This window comes from Dromiciops gliroides, chromosome 1 (genome assembly GCF_019393635.1).
Source record: "Dromiciops gliroides isolate mDroGli1 chromosome 1, mDroGli1.pri, whole genome shotgun sequence".
NCBI classification, from domain to species: Eukaryota; Metazoa; Chordata; class Mammalia; order Microbiotheria; family Microbiotheriidae; genus Dromiciops; species Dromiciops gliroides.
The window spans coordinates 667,345,504-667,371,964 of record NC_057861.1 but is presented as its reverse complement, the minus strand read 5'-3'; the positions used below and the strand labels follow the sequence as shown (position 1 = coordinate 667,371,964).

At 37.9% G+C, this 26,461-nt stretch overlaps 1 protein-coding gene across 1 annotated transcript in view; it reads right to left on the bottom strand.

Moving 5' to 3' along the window:
* Positions 1 to 26,461, bottom strand: part of MAP4 (microtubule associated protein 4) — a 238,191-nt gene that overhangs the window by 100,844 nt on the left and 110,886 nt on the right.

The following is a 26,461-nucleotide window of genomic DNA, read 5'->3' as shown; positions in this document are numbered from 1 at the left end:
AGTCCAAAAAGGTAGATCTAGAATCCCCCACCTGACAGAGGAAGCAGTCACAGAGGAAATCAGGGGGACAGGACATCTGGAGAGGAGAAAAACTAGGTGAGATTTCAAACATGTAGAAATCACTCATGGTAGGAGTCAGGTTCTAGTAGTACTAATGACAAATTTCAATAACTAGCATCTCCTGTCTGTAATCACATCCTATACACAATCACTACCACAGAAACATTATAGAATGGGGGTGGGGGGAAAACGTGTCAGGGAGTCATTGATTAGTATAGCAGTCTCCTAAATAAAGTCAATAGAGATGACACAGTGGGGAGACACTACTAGTATAGGGGGGGAAAAGAGATAAATGTTCTTACCTTAACTCACAGAATTTGAAGACTATAAAAAAGTGCACAGAGTGATATCATCTAGTCCAAATGTCTCATTCTACTTTTAAAGAATATCAGGTCCAAGAAAGTTAAATGACTGGCCCAAGATTACGAAGAAATTCTTATTTACTCCCAACACCGTGCAACTTCTAAACTTCCCATTTCTGTTTAGGGCACCACAATGCTTTCAGTGACTCTGGTTTAAACCCTTCAACATTTCCTATATCCACAATATCTCTGACCCAAAAAGTGAGAAATAATTTTGGGAATCATAAACTTGAGACAACCCTAAAAGTTCTACAAATAACAATTACCCAAAGCACCGGCACTGGATTCAGGAAGACCTGAATTCAAATCCAGCTTCAGACAGTTGACACTTATTAGCTGTGTGACCATGGGCACTTAACCCACACTGCCCCGCAAAAAACAAACAAAAAAACCCCTCCAATCACCCTATCCTTAAACCGACTTTTCATCAAAATTCTCCTATTTTTAAGCTTTCCCCTAATGAAAGCAATTTATAAAGTATACATATTTATCATTCTTCATCTGCGAACAAAAGCATTTAAATAATAAATTTAATAATCATAAAACTTGATTTTTTTTTCTTGTGTCACCACCTTTTTTTATAACATACTCAATATTTGAGCACATTCTTTTTCTGTCTCTTTTGTATCCCTATCTACACCTAAATTCCTGCTATTCCCAGAGAGTCTTTCATGCCTGGGACTCTTATTTTCCATTCTCCTTCTCCCTTTGAGTAAGGTCCTGTAAAAGCTGTTCAAAGCTGTACCTTGGCTCACTCTTTTTCCCCATAATCTTGGCCATCTGGCTCAAAAATCTTTCTCTGTGACACATGTACAAACAAGGCCTGTTTAAATGAGTAAGATGCATTTTAAATTACATAAGTTTACAAAAAAAATCATATACTACAAGCCTTTTAAAAGTTTGTTACTTCCAAAGAATAAACTTTTCTTGAATTTTGATACAGAAGGAAATTTCTATCAAGCCCAGGTTAAACTATTTTAAGTTTCAAGTAGTAGAGTTTGAAACATAAAGAGATTTTATTGAACTCTTATATGGGCCTAACCAGTGTAGAACACAACTGGGAGGGGAGCAGCTAGGTGGTGCAGTGGATAAAGCACTAGCCCTGGAATCGGGAGGACCTGAATTCAAATCCAGCCTCAGACACTTCACACTTACTAGCTGTGTGACCTTGGGCAAGTCACTTAACCCTCATTGCCCTACCAACCCCCCCCCCCAAAAAACCCCCACAATTGGGAGGTTTATTTCAGTATCAGAGATAAATTTACAACCAATCAATAAACATTGATGAAGGACCTGCTATGTTCCAGGTAAGGCAGGGGCAGGGGGGGGGGGTGTCAAAAAGAGCCAAGACAGGATAAATAGGAAATAACAGAAGGAAGGCACTAGAATTAAGGGGGGTTGTCAAAAGGCTTTCTGTGGAGGGTCAGATTTTAGCTGAGACTCAAAGAAAGACAGGGAAATCAGAAGTCAGAGCAGAGTAGGGTGTTCAAGGCATGTGGGAGAGGCAAAGAAAGTACCCAGAGCTGAGAGATGAAGTGTTTCATGTGTTGAACAGCTAGGAGGCCAATACCACTGGATGTTTTGGTGGGGCGATGAGGGTTAAGTGACTTGCCCAGGGTCACACAGCTAAGTAAGTGTCGAGTGTCTGAGGCCGGATTTGAACTCAGGTCTTCCTGAATCCAGGGCGAGTGCTTTATCCACTATGCCACCTAGCTGCCCCCCCTATAAGCCCCCTATAAAAGTTTTTTAATGCCAAACAGCAATTTGTATTTGATTGTGGAAGCAAAAAGAAGCCACTGGAGGGAGGTAACATGATTGGACCTGTGTTTTAGAAAAATCACTTTAGTAAGCTGAATGGAAGACAGAATGGAGCAGATAAAGACTTGAGGCAGGCAGACCCACCAACAGGCTACTGAAATGGTTCAAGAGGGAGTTGACAGGGTGTGCACTAGAAAGGTGGCAGTGTCAGAAGAGAGAAGGGAGGAATATTCAAGAGATGTTGCAAAGATGAAATCAACAGATTAGATCTAGGAGGTGAAGAGTCAAGGTTGACTCCTAAGTGGAAAGTCTGAGGGACTGGGAGGATAATGTTGCCCACTACACTAAAACGGAAGATGAAGATGCAAGACTAGAAGTCAGCAGAGAGACTGAGACAGGAAAGGCATATCGGAGAATCATCAGCATAAAGATTTTGTTCATGGCAAGACCTAAAGAGGGAGAAGTAAAAAGGGCCCCAGACAGAACCCTAAGGGACACCTATGGTTAAAGGACATTATCTCAAGAAGGATCCAGCAGAGTAGATGGGGAAGTCAAATAAGGCGAGAACCAGGAGATAGTGGCATCTCAAAGCCTAGTGAGAAGAGAGTAGCAAGGAGGAAACAGGGAGTGATCAACAGTGTCAAAAGCTGCAGAGAGGACAGAGAATGAGGACTGAAAAATGTCATTAGATTGGGCAACTAAGAGATTATTAGTAACTTTAGAAAGAAGTTTTTGGTGAAATGAGATAGGAACCCAGATTGGAAGAGGGATAAGGAGATAAAGTAGATGCACCAATCAAAGGGCAGAAGAGACAGAATTGGTGGGAAAGGAAGGGGCAAGGGAGGGGTTTTTTCCAGGATAGGGGAGACATGGGCATGTTTGTAGGGAGTAGGGAATGAGCGGGGAGAGAGGGGGAGATTGAAAATAAGTAAAGAGTGAGGCTCACTGAGGTTTGGATATGGGATCATGTAAACATGTAGAGGGGTTTGCCTTGGTAAGGAGTAAGGGCTCTTCATCATGTAATACAGGAGTTAAGTGGGACGGTGGCAGAAGGCATCTAAGTGATGTGAGGAAGAGAAGAGAGCTCAAGGTGAACGGCCTCAATTTTTTCTGTAAAAAACAAGGCACGGTTCTCACCTGAGAAGAGTGAGAGAAGAGGGAGCTGTAGAGATATATTTAGTCTGTGCTTCACTTATAACTTCTGCCTCTTTTTCTGATCCATTATTACTACTTAGGCTAGCCAGGTCCTATCTTCTGTTTGCACTTCTCATAGTTTTTAAGTCCCCCCCCCCCTTACTTTCCCCACTGAATTCCAGACTTTTATAATCATGTTAAATGGTCACACAGCACTTGGTTCTGCATCTTTCTAATACACAAGTAGATGTTGCAAACTCATCGAAATTCTAAATTTCACCATGCAAATCTTATCTAACACTGTATTGTCTCCCTAACCCCTCATTCCCAGTCTTCCAAACAGCAGGTGCTTAATAAATGGTCAGAAACTTACTAGATTTACTTAGAAAAATCCTATACTCTTAACCATAGAACCATTTAAGGAAAGATATTTCCTTACTACTTAATACCACTGAGAAGTTTTAGATCAACTGCCCTAGGGTGTTAGCAAACAACAGTGAAGGTTACCATATATGCCTTTGGGCATTTTATCATTTGCTTTTTTACATAGCTGAAAACTCCAACAAATTGTGTAATCACCAATTACCTCTTCCAGGTGTTTGTAGTACCACAGCCTTTAACTCATTTCAATAAAAGGTAAGAAGAGAAAAAACAAATGTCAAAAAATTTTTTGCTCCCTTGAAAGCCTTATCGATGAGGTGCCTGTGTCTTCAGATTGATGAAAAGATCTCTTTTGAAGTCTGCCTTTCAGTTTTGTTCCCTGGAAATAGAGCATCTCTAAAGGTACAATGGACCGGACATGCTCTACTTACACTCAATTTAACAAGGCCCTTATACAACTGCTGAAGAAAAAGAAAAGACATCACAGAGGACAATTCACTAACCCAAGTACAGGATGGAAAATTGTCCTCAGGACATCTATAGGCAAATCACCAAGAAGGGGTCTATTCTCATGCATCCTCCAAATTTAGCCCCCAAGAGCATCTTGCCAGCATTTTGGCAGAAGCATTTGGTGTTGGTTCATATGAACTTTCTTTTGCCACATTAGGCAGAAAGAACACGCCTACTTAGATTAAAAAGCTGAAAAACACAGCCAACCTCCTCATTCCAATTATGTTTACATACAAAACAGAAATTTAGTGTCTTTCTTTCCCCTAACTCTCCACATAATGTCATTTGCACTTCTTACAGAGATAACTTATCTTTCTGGCTGGTATGGAAAGAAGCCTATGTGGAGATATTTACTTCCACTAGAACATTAAATCTCAAAAGATTACATTAGGAAGGGACCCAACCACACAAATATAATGAATATAGGAGAAAAAGAAAACAATTAAAACCAGGACAGAGACACCAAATGAGTGCACTTGGACAGTGCCTCTGGGGCCTTCAGGGAAGGAAAAGCAAAGTAAACATCTTTAACCTGCAAGGAATAGCTGAAGAGTCCTTAACACATTTCTTACCAACTAGAGAGAAGTACAAACAAGTTATATACTGGCTAAACAGAAAATAATAAACACTGGAATTTAGAGGGTTTGGGGAAATCTTCTTATAGAAGGAGAGATTTTAGTTGCTGAAAAGCCAGGAGGCAGAAATAAGGAGGGAGAGAATTCTAAGCATGGGGGACAGTCTGAGAAAATTCCCAGAACGGAGAGATGGAGTGTCTTGTTTATGGAACAGTCCGGAGGCCAGTGTGACTACATTAAAGAGTACAATGAGGAGGTATGTCAAGTGTAAGAAGACTGGAATTGTAAGAAGAAGCTAGGTTGTGAAGGACTTTTAATAGATTTGATTCTGGAATAGGGAGCCACTGCAGTTTACTGAGTTGGGCAGTTGACACTGTTGGGCCTGTGCCTTTTGCAAGCTGAATGGAGAATGGACAAGAACAGAGAGAGAACGCTGTAGCAGGTTGAATATCAGCAGGTTATTGCAACAATTGAGGTGTAAAGTGATATGGGCTTGGATAGAGCACCGGCCCTGGAGTCAGGAGTACCTGAGTTCAAATCCGGCCTCAGAAACTTAACACTTACTAGCTGTGTGACCCTGGGCAAGTCACTTAACCCCAACTGCCTCACTTAAAAAAAAAAAAGTGATATGGGCTCACACGCCCATAGTGGTGGCAGAATCAGAAGAGAGAAGGGGACATATTTGAAAGATGCTGCAAAGATGTAACAGACAGACCTTGGCAACAGGTTGGAAATTGGGAGGGGGCAAGATAGTGAGGAACACAGGCTGACCTCTAGGTTGTGAGCGTGAGGGACTAGGAGGATGGTATAATACTGGAGAAGACCCATGGGAGAATTGAAGGTTGTCTTGAACTATCTGAAAACCTAACATATGAATGAGGGATTAGACACATATTTGACCACAACAGGTAGAACAATGAGCTGTGAGTGGAAGTTGCTAAGGACTTTTCCATAAAGTAGCTCCAAACAGGTTTGTGCATTTTGCTTAGCTGAAGAAACAAAGAGGGGTTAACTTGCACAAGATTACACAGCTACATGGCATGGTGCAGAAAACCACTGGACAAGGAAATAGAGAGCTCCCTTAAGTGTTTTAATTTCCTCATCTGGAAAATGAGGGAGCTGAAGTACATGATTTCTGAAGGCACCAGCAGTACTAAAGCAAGAAGGCAAATCTGAACTAAAATACTTATGAAACTGAGTGGGATCACACCCAAGACTAGTTTTGTGGGTTGTTTTTTTGGGGGGGGTGTTAAGTGAAAAGGGGTAGGAAATTGGGTACCACTGAAGGTAGACTCAGACAAGAAAATCCAAAGGACAGAAGCCTGGCAGAGAGTATTTGGGTGAAAGTCAAAAGAAAGAGAAACAGGAGCCATTTTTGTCATTGTGGTAGATAAAGCAGAGGCTGTGGGAAACAGATAACAAGAATAAATAAGGCACAAAAGCATGATAGAGTAGTGATTAGGGACTTCAGTTATCTGGACATTAACTCTCCTCTTCCAATCAATCAAAATCTCAATCTCTGCTCCCCCCCCTTGAAGGAATTACTAAATGAGTCAATTATGTAAAGGAAATACTATGGATATGGTTTACCTAGATTTTATTGAAACACGTTAATATATCTCCTATTATTTACATGGAGAACTATGGATTAGATGATAAAGAGATGAGATGGCTGGACTCAAAGAGTAGTTGTGGTTCAACATAAATGCTAGAGATGGTCTCTAGTGGAGTACTCCAGGGATAGGAATTTGGCCTGAACTTTTGATGATTTCATCAGTGACCAAGATTAGGGCACACTCAGCCAATCTGCAGATGATGTCAAGGTGGAGGGATAACTAATACACGGACAACAAAGTCCAAAAAGATCATCCAAAAAGATCCTGATAGGGGCAGCTAGATGGCGCCGTGGATAGAGCACTGGCCCTGGACTCGGGAGGACCTGAGTTCAAATCCAGTCTCAGACACTTGACATGTACTAGCTGTGTGACCCTGGGCAAGTCACTTAACCCCAATTGCCTCACCCCCAAAAAAATAAAAAAATAAAAAGATCCTGATAGACTACAGAATTGGGCCATCTCTAACAGCATCAATACTTTTTTTTTTAAAGGATAAAAATTAAATCTGAAACTCAGAAAAATCAATTTCCCAAGTACAAGATGGGGGAAGCATGCCTACCCAGCAATTGTCTGAAAAAAATCTGGGGGTTTTCATGGACTACAAGCTCAGTGAGTCAGCAGTATGACGTGGCAGTAAAAAAAAAGTTTATGTGATCTTGAACTATATTAAGACAAGCACAGCTTCCAAAAATAGGGAGGTGATAACTCCACTGTACTCTGCCCTTGTCATAGCTCATCAGTAGTATTATGTTCACTTCTGGGCACCATAGAGAAGGATAGAGATAAGATAGAGAGTGTCCCAAGGAGAACACTCAGGATGGAGAAAGGCCTGGAGGAGTGCATGTCTATGAGTTTCAGGTCCAGGAATTGGGTTTCTTTAGCCTGAAGAAGATTCACGGGAGACTTAATAGCCATCTTCAAGTATCTGAAGATCCAGCATGTGAAGGAGAGATTAGACTCATTGTATTTGGCCACAGATGGGAGAACAAAGAGCCATGAGTGAAAGATGGAAAGAGGACAATTTAGGGTTTGATATCAGGAAAAACTTTCTAAGAGTTTGAATCTTACAAAAGTAAAATAAATATCCTGCCTCAGGACTGGGTGAGTTCTCTCTCTCTCTGTGTGTAAGTCTTCAAGGAGAGGCTAGTTAGGAATGGCATTCTGGGGAATCCTTTCAGGGATGGGTTAGACTATATGATAGACAGCTGCCGAGGTGCCCTCCAACTCTCAAATTCTGTCATTCTGATTTAAAATCTAACATTCCAGTCCTCACTCTGAGGTCAGATAGGTTGTGAAGTGGATCGAGCCAGTAGTTAGGAAGACATATCTTCCTGAGTTCAAATCTGGCATCAGATACTTATTAGTTGTGTGACCCTGTTGAAGTCCCTTCACCCTGTTTGCCTCAGTTTCCTTATCTGTAAAATGAGCTGGAGAAGGAAATGGGAAACCACTCAAGTATCTCTGCCAAGAAAACCCCCAATTCAGTCAGAAAGAGTCATGACTGAAAAGACTGAACAACACTCACCGTGAATCTCATAAAATATAATACTGGGGAGGGAAGTTGATAGCACAAAGCCTCCATTACAGAAGCAATTTCATAAAAATCTGCCTGGACCACATTATCACATATTCAGCAATGAAATGGACTATCACAAATTCAAATGAGTATTTTTTGGGGGGTGGGGCAATGAGAATTAAGTTACTTGCCCAGGGTCACAGAGTACCTAAGTAAATAAATGTCAAGTGTCTGAGGCCGAATTTGAACTCAGGTCCTCCTGAATCCAGGGCCAGTGCTCTATTCACTGCACCACCTAGCTGCCCCCTCAAATGAGTATTTTCTAGACCAGTCCTGAAGCATCAGGTCACCAATAGATGAAGCTGCTAGGCAGTGCATTTGATAAGAGTCTTGAGCCTGAAGTGAAGAATATCTGAGTTCAAATTTAAACTCAAAACACTTTCTAGGTATATGACCCTGAGCAAGTCACTTACAATGTTTTTAAAATTTTACTAGTTTTTTTTAAAGGTATGCCAGTTTCCAATAACAGTTAAAACTTCTCCAAAAAAAGATCATCCTCATAATAAAGAAATACAGTTAAGAAAACAAAGCTTAGGGGCAGCTAGGTGGCACCGTGGATAGAGCACCTGCCCTGGATTCAGGAGGCTTCAGACACAACACTTACTTGCTGTGTGACCCTGGGCTAGTCACTTAACCCTCATTGCCTTGCCCCCCCCCCAAAAAAAAAGAAAACAAAGCATAACACTGACCCTCAAGCCTATGCATACTACTCTCTACTGGCAGGAGGGAAATAGGATTCAAGATTGGTCACTGTAATGATCTGAGTTCTGTTCTCATTTGGCATAGTTTTCCGTTACTATGATCTGATGTTCTTGCAACACCTAACAATACTTATACAATCTGTGTTCTATTTAGTAATAAGAGTTTTATACTTATTCCCATTTTTTAATGTGTTTGTCTTGCTTCACCAACTAAATTTAAAGTATGATGAAGATATGTCTTCTACTTGTTTTGTATGCCATGATGCTTCTCCGTGTATAAGAGATAGCTAAGAGTACATAATACCCAAGAACTAACTCAATGATGATTGATAACATTGATTGTATGTTTACTAGGAGTATAAAAGAATTTCTCATGACTAATTCTCGGTCTAACAACTAGAATAAGAAACCTGGGCAAATCTCAGTCCGAGTGTTGCCTAATCTCTCACATAGAAATGGTTGCCTTTCATATGAGTTATGCTATACCATTAATATAATAATTAGATGGCACTTCACACATATAAGAATCTATATAAGCATTAATAATAGGCTGCCACACAACCAGTGCTCACAGCAATGGATAGAAAGGAGTCTCCATAGAAGAAAGTTCCATTATTTTCTATTTACAATAAAGGGGGAAAGTAACAGTCTTTATTACCTTCAATAGTAGGGCTCTAAGCTCCTTCCTAATGATTATGTAGGTAAGACAACAATGTAAGAAAAATAAGAACTAACATCATTTTTACACAAACCCACATCTGTTATGAAAGTGGGTGAGAATAAGCATTACTTTAATTCTAAAGTGGGGCTATATTATAGGCATTAGTTTGTTCTTTTAAAAGTGTACTCAACAGTAAAAGACAGTCAGTACATTGAACTCAGGTCCTCCTGAATCCATGGCCGGTGCTCTATCCACTGCACCACCTAGCTTCCCCTCTGTCAATTATCTTTTTTTTTGTTTTGTTTTGTTTTGTTTTTTTTGGCAGGGCAATGAGGGTCAAGTGACTTGCCCAGGGTCACAGCTAGTAAGTGTCAAGTGTCTGAGGCCGGATTTGAACTCAGGCACTCCTGAATACAGGGCCGGTGCTCTATCCACTGCACCACCTAGCTTCCCCTCTGTCAATTATCTTTTTTTTTGTTTTGTTTTGTTTTGTTTTTTTTTAGCAGGGCAATGAGGGTCAAGTGACTTGCCCAGGGTCACACAGCTAGTAAGTGTCAAGTGTATGAGGCCGGATTTGAACTCAGGCACTCCTGAATACAGGGCCGGTGCTTTACCACTGCTCCATCTAGCTGCCCCCTGTCAATGATCTTTTAAACTGCCATTCCAAAGGCCTTATCTCAATCTTCACTCCTGAAATTTCTATAGTATTTAATACTGTTAGCCACCCTCCCCTCAGAGAGGGTCGTATCCTCTCTGGATTTTGGTGACACTTCCCTTTTGGCACCTATCCTACCTGTCTGAATGCTCTCCTCACTCTCCTTAAATGCATATGTTCTTCAAAGCTACATCCTGATCTGTCTCTGTCTCTCTCTCCACATCAGCTCCCATAGGTTTAATTATCATCTTTATGCAGATAAATCCCAAATCTATAAAACATCCTGTATCACTCAGCCCTGTATCACCAAAGACATACTGGATATTTTAAACTAGGTGTTCCATAGTCATCTCAAACTCCACATGTCCAAAACTGAACTCATCTTCCCTTCCCCTCAAACTCACCCCTCAACCTAAGTTTCTTATTTCTGTCATGGGGACAACCATTCTTCCATTCTCTCAAATTTGGGTTGTTTTATTTATTTATTTGTTTGTTTGTTTATTTTGGTGGGGCAATGAGGGTTACATGACTTGACCAGGGTCACACAGCTAGTAAGTGTCAAGTGTCTGAGACCAGATTTCAACTCAGATCTTCCTGAATCCAGGTCCAGTGCTTTATCCAATGTGCTACCTACCTGCCCCCACTCTCTCAAATTTGTGAACTTAAATTATCTTTCCATTAAAATACCCCAACACTCCCATATCCAAAAAGTTACCAGGTTTTAGTGACTCTACATCCACATCATACCTCATATCTATCCCCTATTCTCTATTCACATGGCTACCACCCTTTTTCAAGCCCTGACCTCCTCTCAACAGGACTATTCCAACTGCTTCCTATGTGTGTTGCTCACCGTGCTCCCCACCACATTATTTTTCCACACAGTTGTCAAAGGGATTTTCCTGAAGTACAGGTCTAATCATGTTACTTACCTTCTCAATCAATTCCACTGACACTCTATCATTTCTCAGATCAAATACAAATTCCTGTGTTTGGCATTCAAATAAGGCCATTAGACCAGCCCAGTTCACATTTTTCATATGAGGTTTGACATCCCTACCTTCTCTCTCTTTATACAAGCTGTTATTGTACTCCACCTTAACCTTTGCCTCTTAAGATCCCTAATTACCTTCAAAACTCAATTTGAGGGGCAGCTAGGTGGAGCAGTGGATAGAGCACCAGCCTTGGAGTCAGAAGGACCTGAGTTCAAATCCGGTCTCAGACCCTTCACACTTACTGGCTGTGTGACCCTGGACATGTCACTTAGCCCCAACTGCCTCACCAAAAAACACAAAACAAAACAAAAAAAACTCAATTTGAACACTCTCTTTTAGGAGAGGCCTTTCCTGATTCCGCAAAGAAGGCTTTCCTCTTGAAATTGCCTTGTTATGTATTCTATGAATGCTTACAAAAGCATATGCTGTCCTCCCCCAGTCTGTGAGGGCAGGAATTTCTTCATTTCTGTATTTGTCTCCCTAGGTCCTAGTGCAGTGCCTGGCACATAGTACATGCTTATAAGTACTAACTGTTCAACTTACATCCCATGGTAATGGGAAGGACCAAAGATCCAAATGCTAAGCTAGAGTCAATGTCAACATAGAAATGTTCTTTCAGTGATGTTTCCATTTTTGTATTAAAATCTGCAGCAATGGTAAAACCAAAATAAAAAGGAGACAAATCTAAAATGTAATCCCCAACAGCTCTGCAGGTACAGAATCCTTGATGCACATACATAGAATTTGAAAAGGTAGTAAAGGGGTTTAATTCTGCTTTTTTAAAAAAGGGAAAGGTCAGACTACATTTCTATCACACACCCAATCTGCCAAGACCCAGAATCACAGAGACTTTGTACAACGTACCTTTCTGAGGTGACAGAAAAACTTTAGGCTAGACTTGGCCAGGATTCCTTTTGTAGACATTTAGGAGAACCCAATTCACTTTGACTCCCAGGGCCTTCAGGAAAAGACTGTCTCAAGTGCCAAGTACAGGCAGCTAGGTGGCGCAGTGGATAAAGCACCGGCCCTGGATTCAGGAGTACCTGAGTTCAAATCCAGCCTCAGACACTTGATACTTACTAGCTGTGTGACCCTGGGCAAGTCACTTAACCCCCATTGCCCCACAAAAAACAAAAACAAAAAACCAAACAAAAAATAAAAGATAAACCAGATCAGAGCCAGACAGAAAAAAACATAAAATCAAGTGCCAAGTAGGTGAGAAAAGGAAGCAAAAGGGTAAGAGATAAAAATGAAGACCAGAGAGTGAGAGGAGAGAAGATGAGCTCATGGCAACAGTGGACCAGATGGAACTAGGCTGAACTGGCTGCAGAAGCTGCTAAGAGCCAAGTCCAGGAAATGGCTTCTTTCCTTGCTCTGGTTTCCCAAAACAGAGCACTGGGGAAATTTCCACCCAAAGCTTTAATCAGCTGCCTTCTTTAAAACTCCCCCTTTGGGGGCAGCTAGGTGGCACAGTGGAGAGAGCACTGGCCCTGGAGTCAGGAGGACCTGAGTTCAAATCTGACCTCAGACACTTAAGAATTACTAGCTGTGTGACCCTGGGCAAGTCACTTAACCCCCAACTGCCTCACCAAAAAACCAACCAACCAACCTCCCCCCTTCATAAAGTTAAAAGGTACACAAGGAAAGATGGCCCTGCCAGTGACACTCATCAAAATTCTTTATATCCCCAAAAAAAAAAAATCCTTTATATCTTGTTTGAATGTTTATCTTCAATTATATACTGTTTCCCAAAGTCTTCATACAGTTTTATGGTACTACAGCTTAAAAGTTAGTTTAATTACCTAATTCCTTAATAAATGATGCAGTCATTTACAGTGATTCTGTCTAGACTCCGATCACAACCCAGACCTAAGTGTGCGATAGAAGCCATTTCATTGGTTTTATTCTGGGATAGGAACAAATCCAATCAGAATTCTTCTGCAATTTCTGGACATTCATGGAGAATAACCCAGAGTAAACCCACCAGACTGCCTTGAACTCAATGAAGGAATGAATTAAAAAACATACAAACCAGTAGTAGTAAAGAGAGGGGGGGGGCGCCAGCTAGGTGGCGCAGTGGATAGAGCACCGGCCCTGGAGTCAGGAGGACCTGAGTTCAAATCCAGCCTCAAACACTTGACACTTACTAGCTGTGTAACCCTGGACAAGTCACTTAACCGCAATTGCCTCACTAAAAAAAATTTAAAAAAAAAAGAGAGAGGTGGGCATTGGTGGGACTGTCTCCTCTCCCCCCCCCCAAATTCATGTGCCTAAAAAGCACTATATATAGAAAACTATACTATCGTACTTAAAATTTTTTAAAGATGAGAACAGAAATAGGCTGGAAGGAATCGTTTTTTTGAAAGTTTTATTACAGTTCTTTAAAGCAGTGGCTTCAAACTCAAATAGAAAACAAACACCTGTCTGTGGCCACCATACTGACATAGAAAATTGTGCATTTTATTCCATTTTTATTTATTTTGTTAAACAATTCCCAATGACATTTTAGTCTGGTTCTTGCACACTCTCTTGCAGGCACTGAGTCTGACTCCTCTGCTTTAAAGGATGTCTGAAATCTTAATTTAATTTATATTGGGTCCAAAATGGCTTTTTTAAAACATGAAGTCTTGTGTTTCCCAACTGGTCTGCTGCTTACTGAAGACCTAATAGAAAATATTGTTTGTTCTGAACCTCCTGGAAATAAGCAACAATCCTTTGTATAACAACACAGTTCCCACAATGACGACCACACCCAAATAATAAAAAAAAGTTGGGATGCAAGGATCCATTTCTTCATGTCAAATGGAAGAAAATACAAAGCAAAATACACGGTCCTTGGGATCCAGTAAATTGTCACGCTGTCTTCTTTATTTCAAAGGATGAAATGTTTTGCCAGGATTCTGAATAACACAAAAATAACCTAGAATCACCTCTCAGTTGTACCATGCTAATGGAGAGAAGAGGTAATGATAAGATAAAATTATAGAAAATCCAAAACTTAATCCTACTTGAATCAAGGGACTTGATTATGCTGGGTTTGGGACGAATGGTATGGCTTCCTGATCAGTTGGGCCTTGAATATAAAAATAAAAGGTTGGACTAGGAAAGTAGGAGCCTAGATTTAGAGCTGAAAGGGATGTTAGAAGTCCTGTTCAATTTACAGATGAGAGAAGTGGAGCCCAGGATGCCTAAAGTCACATAGTAAGTAGCAAAGCCAGGACTCAAACCCAGGTACTTGTTTTTGTTCAATCATTTTAGTAGTGTCTGACTCCATTTAGGGTTTTGTTGGCAAAGATATCAAAATGGTTTGCCATTTCCTTCTCCTGGTCATGTTACAAATGAGGAAACTGAGGCAAACAAGGTTAAGTGACATGTCCGGTTTCACACAGCTACTAAGTCTCTGAGATTTGAACTCAGGAAGAGAAATCTTTCTGACTTCAGGCCCAGCTTTCTCTCTACTGTGCCACCTCCCTGTCCTATACTCCAATATACTCCTAAACTCTAACTGGAGTTAGTGCCAAGTATCTGAAGCTGTATTTGAACTCAGGTCCTCCTGAATCCAGGCCTGGTTCCTTATCCACTGCGCCACCTAGCTGCCCCCTTAGATGTAACTTCCTTTTTTTTTTTTTTTTTTTTAGTGAGGCAACTGGGGTTAAGTGACCTGCCCAGGGTCACACAGCTAGTAAGTGTTAAGTGTCTGAGGTCGGATCTGAACTCAGGTCCTCCTGACTCCAGGGCCGGTGCTTTATCCACTGCGCCACCTAGCTGCCCCCTTAGATGTAACTTCTTAATGGAAAAACATTACAGTAAACTTCTGTTGATCCAATATCCTTGGTAAATGGAGTGTTCTACTTGACCGTTCTGAAAATATCCTGCGTGGATAACCAGTTTTCAAAGAATAGGCTTCAATATAACGCAGTAAATGTTAAACCGTTATTTAATATGTTTTAACTTATTTTTCTTTACTTGAAAGGCACTTTAAGTTATCTTTATGATCATTAATTATAACTGAAAAGCATACATGTGAGATAAAGTACAGTATAGTGAATAGATAACTGGTCTTGGGAGATGGGAAGTATTGGCATTAATGGATACTATGTGACCATGGACAAGGTAACCACTCTATGCCTAAATTACAGACAGGCTACATATCAATGAGCAATCTCTCTCTCTCTCTCTCCCTCTCTCTCTCTCTCACACACACACACACACACACACACACACACACACAGAGTACTGAATTGGCTTACTGAGTATTTTCCCTCTAAATATCTTAGCAATTGTTTTCTTTTCAAATGCTGGCTTCATCTAATAAATAATAGTCTATTTACTAGCTTTGCAACATTCAGGAAACCATTTTCCCTCATTATCCTCAGCTTCCTCTTCCACAAAATAAGGGGACTGAATAATTCCCTTTAGATCTTTAAAAGATCCCTTATGGCTTTAAATTCTATCACCTTAAAAAAAAAAGTAGTGAATGTATTTAATAAAACAAAATAGTTACTTAAACTCATATAAGACTTTATTCTGATGTCAACAGACAATTTCCAGGTCAGATGGAATAGTAATCTTTCTGAGCTTTTACCAAGCCACTGACATGGGATTCATGAAAATCCACGAAGGTCCTGGTACTGGATGGAAGACATCAGGGTTCTGATGTTTATTCACAAAACTCTTGACAACTTACCTCCAAATAAGGAAGATGACACCAAAATACAATATTAGGGTATTACTGCAAGATGTTTATTAGTGCAATTCATTTACTACAATAATCATGTTAAAATGTCACAGAATACAAATTATTAGGCCTAGAGTCACAAAAATACAAACAGATTATGAAGTGGATCAAAATATTATTTTAAAAAGTTCCACATGTCTCTGGTACTGGGCCTCAAAAGGATGGTAGAGAGATAAAGTCATAACATTTAGCTAAAGCAACAACAAAATTTGGCAGCTAACTAGCAAATATAGATTACTTCAATTTAGGCATAATGAGCATACATAATCCCATTACAGAGCACATTTTCCTCCTAAGGATTTACATGAAACTTTAAATTCAACATTAAAATTCTTGCTCTAAAGGAAAACATCACATTCTACCCAAATGAATTTGACATGGAGTATTCAACATGAGACAACCTTTATCTGGTTTAACACAATAAATATAAAAACATTTTAAGTCCACAAACTATTTGTTGCAGAAAATTAAATTTAAAAAATAAATAAATAATATTTTTGGAATGGAAATGAAAGGAAATTAAATTGATGTCAGCAATATGGATCTGGGAGAGGTTATGTTTTCAGTAGTCTTTTCCATTGCAATAATTAGCCCCTTCAACCCACCAGAAGAGTACTTGGTTGTATTCCCTAGAGACAGACTCCAAGGACATTTCAATATAAACCTTTAAATTGGCTGTGACACTGATCCTTGTTATAGGGAATGGATAGATGTGAAGTTTGCTTTGCAAAAAGATCAACATTTCCCTCTTTGCAATGTTTACTAGCAACAACACCCATTTTTTAATATATATATAAAACTGGTATTTGCCATCTCCACACCAAATAGTGTGTACGAGTGAGAGATTAACTTTGTGGGGTCCCCTTTGTATGGTAAGAGCTTTCAAAGTTCAAAAACTTCAGATGAAGCAGGCATGGTTCTTACTTTCAAAAGTATGCCTCCCCTCCAGAGTCAGGGACCAGAGAATTTTGGCGAGAAAACCAGATCATAACAGCCTTGTACACTCAGGAATTGATTCCTGAATTTCAAAAGCCATTGCAGGGATGGAGTTGGTTTGTTTTGGTTTGGTGGGGTTTGGGAGGGGCGTTTTTTGGTGGGGGTTTTTTTGGATTTTTGTTTTTAGCAAGGCAGCAAAACAGCTTCCAGATGTAGGTCATAATTCACTGATAACCAATATATAGCTGGACATCTGGGCAATCTGTATACCCCGAGGCCTAGACCAAAACTTTTTCTGCTACCTCATAGCTGTGGTCTTTGAGTTGTTCACTACATAATTTTCTCCAGCAGAATGTCTCCCCCAAAGTCTTCAAATACTTGCAGTCTGCACTCTATCTACTATTTCCTGATATAGTGTGTGATACCTAAATCATTACAAAGTATGCTTAAACAATTAAGTTTAAACAAAAAATTTCAAGTTACTACCTTTACTTTTGCTAGAGATAAACTTCGGAATGCTCTCTATGAACAGATTAAATCAGTTCAAATCGTTAGTGAGAAAAAAGTCCCAAATTCTAAAGCCCTATATCGCTAAGTTAAATCTGGCAAACTGTGATTTATAAAAATGCTTCTATACCTTAAGATAAGCCTTCAGAGCAACTGATATGCCACTGACACACTACTAATATTATACTACAAAGTTATACAACAAGGTTGTATAATAGGGTAAAACTAATATACTACAGAGTTGAGAAGATCAAATGAGTTTTTTAAAGCTCTTTGCAAACCTCAAAGCATTACATAATAGCTATTATCATTATTATTTACTACTTCTCCTACTACAGGTTGTACTCTGCTCTCTGTTGCCACATCCCCATATCAGAGTTTTTATAACAATCTCCAATAATATCTACTTTCCCATAAACTTTCAGAATCAAAGTAAAAAGAGTACTTTTTTCTAGCACTGATCCCGGGTTAGTAGAATTTCAATATCTATCATTCTTTCCAGATAACAAACACCTAGCCTGTGATTGTTAACTGAAAATCCTTAAGCACTCACTTTTAATTTGTATGATATTCTCAGTTCACAATTTAAAATTTCAAAATGGCTTCATTTCAAACAAACTAATGTGTTCTTTAGCAGGTGAAATCAGTCTCTTTAATATGAAACTGGCCTTTTATGAAACATCAACCTCAACTGAAAGGAAACTAGAAAACAGAAGTATGTTTCAAATATTAGATGCAAAAAATGGACCAATTAAAAAGTCCGTGTACTACATACAAAAAATACTAACAAGACTAGTTAAAAATTCAACGATTCTAGGTTTCTGAGAAGTTTCAGGAAAATGAAGATTGAGCAAAAACAGGTGACATTTAAGCGTGTCATAAAGTAATAAGAACATCAAAATATGTTCATGTAAATTTTAAAGGGTAGCAGGTTATCACCCCCGCCCAAAAAAAGAGATGACAACAACAACCCATGAATCACATTGACTAGGTATGCTGAACCTACAAGAAGGTACTTAAATAATTTCACAGACACCACCTTAGAAATTTGTTGGCCTTGCCAGATTTGTTTAACATCTTGCTCTTCTCCCTTTATCAAATTTTCTTCATGTTATAGTGAGTCATCTTGACATCTTGAATTGAGATTTTTTTCAATGTTAGCACTTAATGAAAATAAACTAGGGTTTTCCATTTTATAATTTTATCTTTTAGTGTAACATGTAAAGGCAACTTTTTCAAGAAAATGGGATACAGTGACTTGGCTTTCAAAATTGGGGGTTGAGTTTTTGTTTTTTTAACCCAAGATATGTGAGCACTTTCAAACCAATTCAAGAATTATCATAAACTGCTTTAGTTTGAAGAATAATTTTTACATTTTCAAAAATGGATCAAAGTTATTCAGAAGCTAAAACATGACAATGATTGTTATTTAAATTTCAGAACAAATGAAAGAAGTACTGAAGACCTGGAGGATTAAAGTAATCTAAGACCAAGTTCACAGGCAAAAGGGAAAGAGAGGAAGGATGGGGCTGCAGTCATGGTGGACCCAACCCCTTATGGAAGCACAATTTCTCTTTTGGTACCACATTTCCACCATCCATTCAGAAGGGTTGATGAAATGAAAATGACCAACCAAAAAAATTAAAAATTAAAAATGTCAAATTAAATTCTTAAAAATTTATGATGAGTAAAGATAAATTGAAAGACATGAGATAACCTTTCTAAAAAATAGTGCAATTAAAAAATCCATTATGCACTTTTGTGCTTACAAAAGAAAGGAGGTTCCAACAAGCCCTGCAGTGCACAAAGGAGAAGTAGTGGAATGCTCAGGCATCAGCAGAAATGGGCCCTGAAGAACTACCCTCCGCTTCTTCTACATCGACAGGGTCCAGGAAGGGAAAGCAAAGCTCGGCAAAATGTTGGAAGTTTTAGAACTGTAACGATGGTTAGAAAAGACCACTGATCTGTTGATGGTAGCAGTCCCAGTGTAGGGGGACACACTAGGCTTCTAGGAGGAGAGAAAGAAATAGGAAAGGGGAAGGAGAATGGAAAAGAGAAAGGTAAAAAAGCACAAGTCATTAGTAAACAGCAAGTTCAGCATAGCAAAATGCTTATCAAACTCTTTGCCATTTTATTGCTGGACTTCCCACAGACCAGTTTTAGAGGAAAAGTGAGAATGTGAAATTTTCAATTTGGTTGCTGCTGTCTCATGCAAGAATTAGTGATAGCCAAACCAGGGTTAATTCACAACCCAAATCTCAAGCTGCATCTTCACTAATACATACACATTAACAAGGGAAACATGAATTCAAACAAGAAATTAGTGCAGAAGGTAAACCCCTGAGTATGATACCAAATCAGGGAACTAGCTCCTTTCAATAAAAGCAGGAGGGCAAAGCCTCGATCTTTCAGAACTTTTACTGCGAAGGTATGAAAATTTCATTTCATCCACTGTTGGGATGAAACCCCAACCCACTTTGTGCTTGTTCTGATGCTGGTCATAAGAAGCTCTACCCTGTTATGCACAGTTTGGAGAAGTCCATACACCATGATTTCTCTAGTATTCTTACCTTCATGCTCTAAGGGACTGGTCATTACGAAGAGTCCCTATTTGGAAAGTCTGTGCCTTATCTCCTTTTGGTCAGACTCCATACATAGCCCATGGCAGAGGAATACTGTGACATTAATTTCTAAGTGGTCTAATAAACTTAATATTAAAAACCATTTTAAAAATTGCATTTCAATAAATTACCATCAATCCAGAAAAAGTCATAGCATGTCCTTTCCTGAATATTTTCCCATTGTTTCTTTATTCATTCTCATGCCTTTTCTTTTGCATCATTCCAAGTATGTACTTTTATTCTTTATTCTACTTTCTTTCAATCATAAAATTTTGTTTCTCTTAAATCAATTATCCAGCTAAAATTCACTTATACCATGACTGACCAGTTTGCCCAAGAACATTTGTCAAATAACGAACTCTCTCCTCATTCTCTTTTCTGTAAGTTTATCAAACGCTCATCTTATTTAACTATCTACTTGGATATTCAGTATTTTTATTCTGTTCTAATGACCTACTTCTCCATTTTTGCCCAGTACTAGAAGTTTTAATAAGCTTTTTGTATGATCTCTTAAAATTTGGAAGTACAAGTCCTTCAGCTTTTTTCTTTTAATCAGCTTGCATATTGATATGTTTGCCAATTTGTTTCCCTATATAAATTCTTTTATTAGTATATTGTATTTTATTAGTAGTATATTGTATTTCATTATTGGCATTTGGATTCATTGGTACTGTATTACATTTGTAAATCAATTTAAGGAACAGTGTCATTTTTACCACTGTAGAAAGAAAATAGAAACCAGTCTATGATTTGTTGCTGGGAGCAAAAGTGGGCAAAATCTCTTCAATCTTCCCCAACCAGTCCAGACCTTATAATTTCCATGGAACAGAGGAGCATGATTGGGGAGAGTATGGTTGGAAAGAGGTTGAAAACAATTTCCTCACCATTTTCATTTAGCAACTTTTCCATTTAAGTTAGTAGAACCCTGGGGATCACTTTCCCCACACAGGAAGGTATAATAGCCCGATGAGAACACAGTAGAGGAGTGAAGGGTTTAAAGAGCATACCTATTCTCTTAGCCTGAACAACTAATGCCTCGTGGCATAGTCTAGATGAAAGAGCTATCACCATTCCCTACACATCGCACACCTCCCACAGAGAGTGCAGAGTAGCAGATGACTCTGATGACAACACTTCAGCTGAAATCTACACAATATCGAACACTGAAAAAGAACTGCTGCTCCCACCTCTTTCAGGGAAGGCTTCCTAATCAAAGCATTCATCACTAAATGGTCTAAGTAAATAAAAGCTTCAAGCATTTCCCTATAAGGGGAAGGCTTATTAACTAAAACAAAGGAAAGTGAACAGTAGATTAGTAGATGAGAGCAGTACAATATCATCAGAAGATGGCTGTACTTGAGTACTGGAGTCATGAATTGTGTACATCAGTCAAGTATGTTCTCCATGAGTACATACATCAATAGGAGTCCCTGATCACATGCTCCCATTTATGAATGTCCCACAAGTGATCCATCAAAGTTCATACTTCCCAATTTGGGGGAGGAGGAGAATACATGTCTGTGTGTGTTTATTTGTGAGAAAATGAAATCCATGTTTATAAGAGAAAATTGTTCTTGTTACTCTTATTATAATGCTATTTCAGGTTTGAATTAAGTATGTTTTCTAGAACCCCCCCCCCAAAAAAAGGGTAAACAGAACACCAAGGGCTCAAACCATGGTTTAGATCAATTTCTGACCCCACAGTATACCTAGAGGTAGTTTTCTGTAACCCAGGGCTTAAAGAGCTACGTTTTGGTCTAATCCAAAATTTCTATGAACTTGCCCTTTACATATTTTGATAATTATATCTCAATTAGTTTCCTTTGTAATCTTAAGGATTTTACTTTAGCATTTTAAAAACATTATACTCAGGGCAGCTAGGTGGTGCAGTGGATAGAGCACCGGCCCTGGAGTCAGGAGTACCTGAGTTGAAATCTGACCTCAGACACTTGACACTTCCTAGCTGTGTGACCCTGGACAAGTCACTTAATCCCAATTGCCTCATTAAAAACAAACAAAAAAATCATTATACTCAAAAAGGGTCCTTAGGCTTCATTAGACTATCAAAGGGGTTCATGACACAAAAAAAGGTTAAAGACTTCTCAACTAATCTATCCATGGATACCTCTCCTTTATGGTTTTTAATGTCTTCATTTATTTTAGTTCTACTTGTGGTTACTTATAAGGGTCCTCTGTGTATTTGTATCTAGAGAAGTCAATTTCCAATTTTAAGGTTTTATTATTGCACATGCAATTTAAAATTTTTTATTTTCCTCAATTTTTCTGCTATTATATAAGAGCATGGAAAGAGGCAATGGATAAAGATAATCTGGATTCTAGCCCTCCTCTGATATGTGCCAGCTTTGTGATCAGGAGGAAGTTAGTCAACCTCTCTATACTCCAAGTAACTCTCTACAATAATAAGTTACAGAGGAGTAGACAATTTGTGACAGTAAAAGGATTTCTGAATGGATAGCTACCCTGTGACCATGAAGAATTCACTTATTGTCACAATTTCTTGGTTTAGATAATTCTACCTTCTAGATCCACTATCATCTGCAAAGAATAGTATTTTGACCCTTTTGTGTCTGTTAATCTCTACTTTCATTTAGTATTTTAATGGATAGAATGTCTCCTGTCAATCAAGTGGTAAGAGTAATAGTACTTAATTCTATTTTTTTAAAAGAAAAATGCTTTCAACATTTTTCCATTGCATATGATATATTATATTCAGTTTTGGTTTAGATACATTTTTTTATCGTGTTGATGAAAATTTTCTCTGTTTCTTTTCCTTCTAGGGTCAGGGCAAATGTTAGATTTTATTAAAGGTATTTTGGGCATAAAAATGATATAATGAGTTAATGATTTTTTTGTTTCTTTCTACCTTGTAGTGATTTTCTTACCTCAAAGCAAGGATACAAGGTGTGCTACTTAGGTATAATTTTTTTTTTTTTTTTTTTTTTGGTGAGGCAATTGGGGTTAAATGCCCAGGGTCACACAGCTAGTGAGTTTTAAGTGTCTGAGGCCGGATTGGAACTCAGGTCCTCCTGAATCCAGGGCTGGGGCTCTATCCATTGCAACACCTAGCTGCCCCAGTACGATTTCTTTTTATTAATATATTGCTCTGTTCTGTTGCTAATGTTTTATTTAGCATTTTAGCATCAAAATGCATTAAGGAAATTGGTCTCCAAGTTTCTTTTGAGTGTTTTTGTTGCTAGGTTTTAAAAGTTAACATATGGTATTTGATTCAAAGGATACAAGGTAGAATTCCATATTTTAAAATATTTATCAATATATAATTCCTTACAGGAATTATGATCTAATATAATCTACAGTTCTAAGTATGAATTATTGATTCTAAAAGGTTTGTGATAGTTCATTCTGGAACACAATTTTTTTTTAATGATGAGGTCATTCATTAATATACTTAAGTTATTCCTCTAAAAGTGTCAGAATTAAGTTACTCATTTCCTAACTATTTCCTACTATTTCCTAACTGAATTTGAGTTATTTATATTTTTATATTAATTTAAATTCTCCAATGTGTTACCAAACAGCAGTATGCAACCTATTCTGGTGATATTTTTAATTTGTTGAATATTTGTTGTGATCTCTCCTTTCTTATAATTTTGCTGGCACCTTTTCATCTTTTTTAAAAATTAAATGTACTAGTGATTAATCAATTTTATCAGTTTTTTAAAAAACTAGTTTGGTTTTATTTATCAATTAATAGAATCAGAGGACAATAAATTTAGAATTAGAAGAGATGTTTAGAGGTACAACTCCTCATTTTACAGATGAAATAACTGAGGCCCAAGGAAGTAGTTAAATGACTTATCCAAGGTTATTTGTTGTTGCTGTTCAGTCATTTCCTTCAATGTTGTTCTCCTCTATTAGAATGTAAGTTCTTTCAGGGCAGGAACTATTTTGCTTTTGTATTATTTCTATTCCTAGGGCTTAACAAGGTACATGATATATATAGCAAGTGAATAATAAATGTTTTGTCACCAATTCAATCATTCATTGTTACTGTTTCTCAATTGATATTTTAAAAGAAAACAAGGAAAATGAGACAACATAACAAAACTTTTAAAGCAGTCCAGGGGGGAAATTTTATCTCTAAATACTTTCATCAACAAAACAGAAACATAAATAGGCATGCAACTAAAATAAAATCCCAAATCCCAAATGAATGTCAAAATATAAATTCGGAATATCAAGATTTTAAATTGTCTCCACCACCCTGCTCCCAAAATTAAATAATAAAATTAACAGAGCATTACCTAGTCTTGTTTTTTTTAAAGGAAAAGTCGAATCACTAGTATAAAAAAAGAATTTGGGGGCAGCTAGGTGGTGTAGTAGATAAAGCACTGGCCCTAGATTCAGGAGGACCTGAGTTCAAATCAGGTCTCAGACACTAGACACTTACCAGCTGTGTGACCCTGAGCAAATCACTTAACTCTCATTGCCCCGCCAAAAAAAAAAAGAAGGAAAGAAAGAATTCACAACAAATGATGAAATAAAGGTAATTTTTTGAAACTAATCTGCTCAAATAACTGCCAATAATCTAAAAATGAAAAGGATGACTATTTGCATAAATGTAAAATACCCAGATTAAGAGAACAAGAAATAGCCAACTTTAAATAAATGGATCTTGATTGATCTGTTTAACATTTTACTATTTTAATCAATTTACTCCTTTTGTATTAATTGAAATGTATACTTTAAAACAAAATTCCATTTTATTTCTTCTATTAGAGTTACAGGCTCAAAGTACAAAATAATTTTTAAGAGTTTATCCTTCAGTCAGCCTGCAATTCCTTCTCTACTGGTTATAGGGATTATAATGTGGATATTTTCTTTTTTTTTTTTTTTTTTTTGAGGCAATTGGGGTTAAGTGACTTGCCCAAGGTCACACAGCTAGTGTCAAGTGTCTGAGGCCGGATTTGAACTCAGGTAGTCCTGACTCCAGGGCCGGTGCTCTATCCACTGCGCCACCTAGCTGCCCCCTGGATATTTTCAATGACCAGTTATTTGATATCCTTTGTTTTGTTTGTGTGACTTTTTAAATAGCCTTTTCAAACAATACAGTCCCATCTGTAGAAGTATGTAATTTGAAAACTTTTTTCTGATATTAAAATTTTGTCCTATTTCTAGAAGTCTGAAAACATTCACTGGTATATTTTTTACTGGTAACTCTTTTGTTGCATATGTAGTATTTTCCCTCTATTTTTGTAGTTCTGAAATGAACAATTAAGTACTTTCAAGAATGGTAGTTAGGCTCTCAGTAAGAGGGATGCAGGGGCGATGTGTATATCCTCTCCATTTATAGCATGTTGCCAATTTTGGTCCCCTCTGGAAAAGGCTTGCTCAACTTAGATCCTCAAATGCCAACGAGTAGGCTGTCTACCCTTTTCTCTTTTTTAGTGACTTTTTGAATCATGATTAATCCAGGGTTTTTACTTCTTGCTCTATCTTCCAAATGCTTTACTTTGCCCTATATATTTAAAAGTTACTCTTAAAGTATATTTATTAGTTGCTTTTAAAGTTCTGCTATAAAACAAGTTTGTTTTTTATATTTTCATTTCATTATCTATTGATCTTTGGGAGACTCTTTTCAGTGTCATTGTTCTTGGGTGGTATTTGAATTTTCACAAATTTTTTATTCGTTGAGTAGGTGGGAAGAAGGTAGTATTTATAAAATTGGAATCTTCTTTTAATACATTTGTTGGTATATTTTCTATCCTACCTGTTAACTTTCCACTTCAACTTATGATGCTAAAGAGGTTTCATCCTATGAATTTTTTATGTTATAATATTTCTTTCTTTAAAGAATAATCCATTTTAACAAATAAATGCTTGTTAACTGAAAAAAATTTAAAGAAAAATATTTAAGCAAAAATGATTGATATAGATCATTACCTTCAATCAGAATTCAGCTTTCTCTTGGTACTGTCTTAATTCACATTATTACAGCCCTTCTATGGTCTCTTTCTCTGGTTCTGCTTTCTTTACTGTTATCAGTTCATACCCTCCCCTATGTATCTATAATTTCCTCATGTTCACTGTTTCCATAAACAGGATTTGCTCAGGGCACCTACTTGTTTCTGGTCCTTCACTATCACAAAAAGCTCTGCTATGAATATTTTGCATAGAGAAACCCCTTCTGTATTTGAGATTCTTGGGATACATGTCCAGTAGTAGTGATATTCCTAGGTAAAATGGAGGAAGAATTTAATCATTGTTCTTATGTAATTGCAAATTGATTTCCACAATGCCTGGAACAATTCATATGATCAACATACAATACATATATGTCTAACAACAGCTGTCAATATTGATTATTTTCTTTTTTACACCTTTTACATCTTTGCCAATTTTTCCAGCATAAAACTTTAGAATGTTTGTAATTTTAATTTCTCTATTAATGTTTGGACACATTTTACATATGGCTGTTACACTGCAATATTTCTTTCAAAGACTGTTCATATCCTTTCATCATTTGCCTTCTGGGGCATGCCTTTTAGTCATATTTTTGTCTGTTCCGCATATGGCATATTTTTATCCAGATGTCTGATGAAAAGATGTTTCTCTCCTGCACAGTCCTCTTCTGAGTTTGTTCATGCAAAATTGTCTTTTTTGTCTTTTATGATTAACCATCTCCTTGCCTTGTTT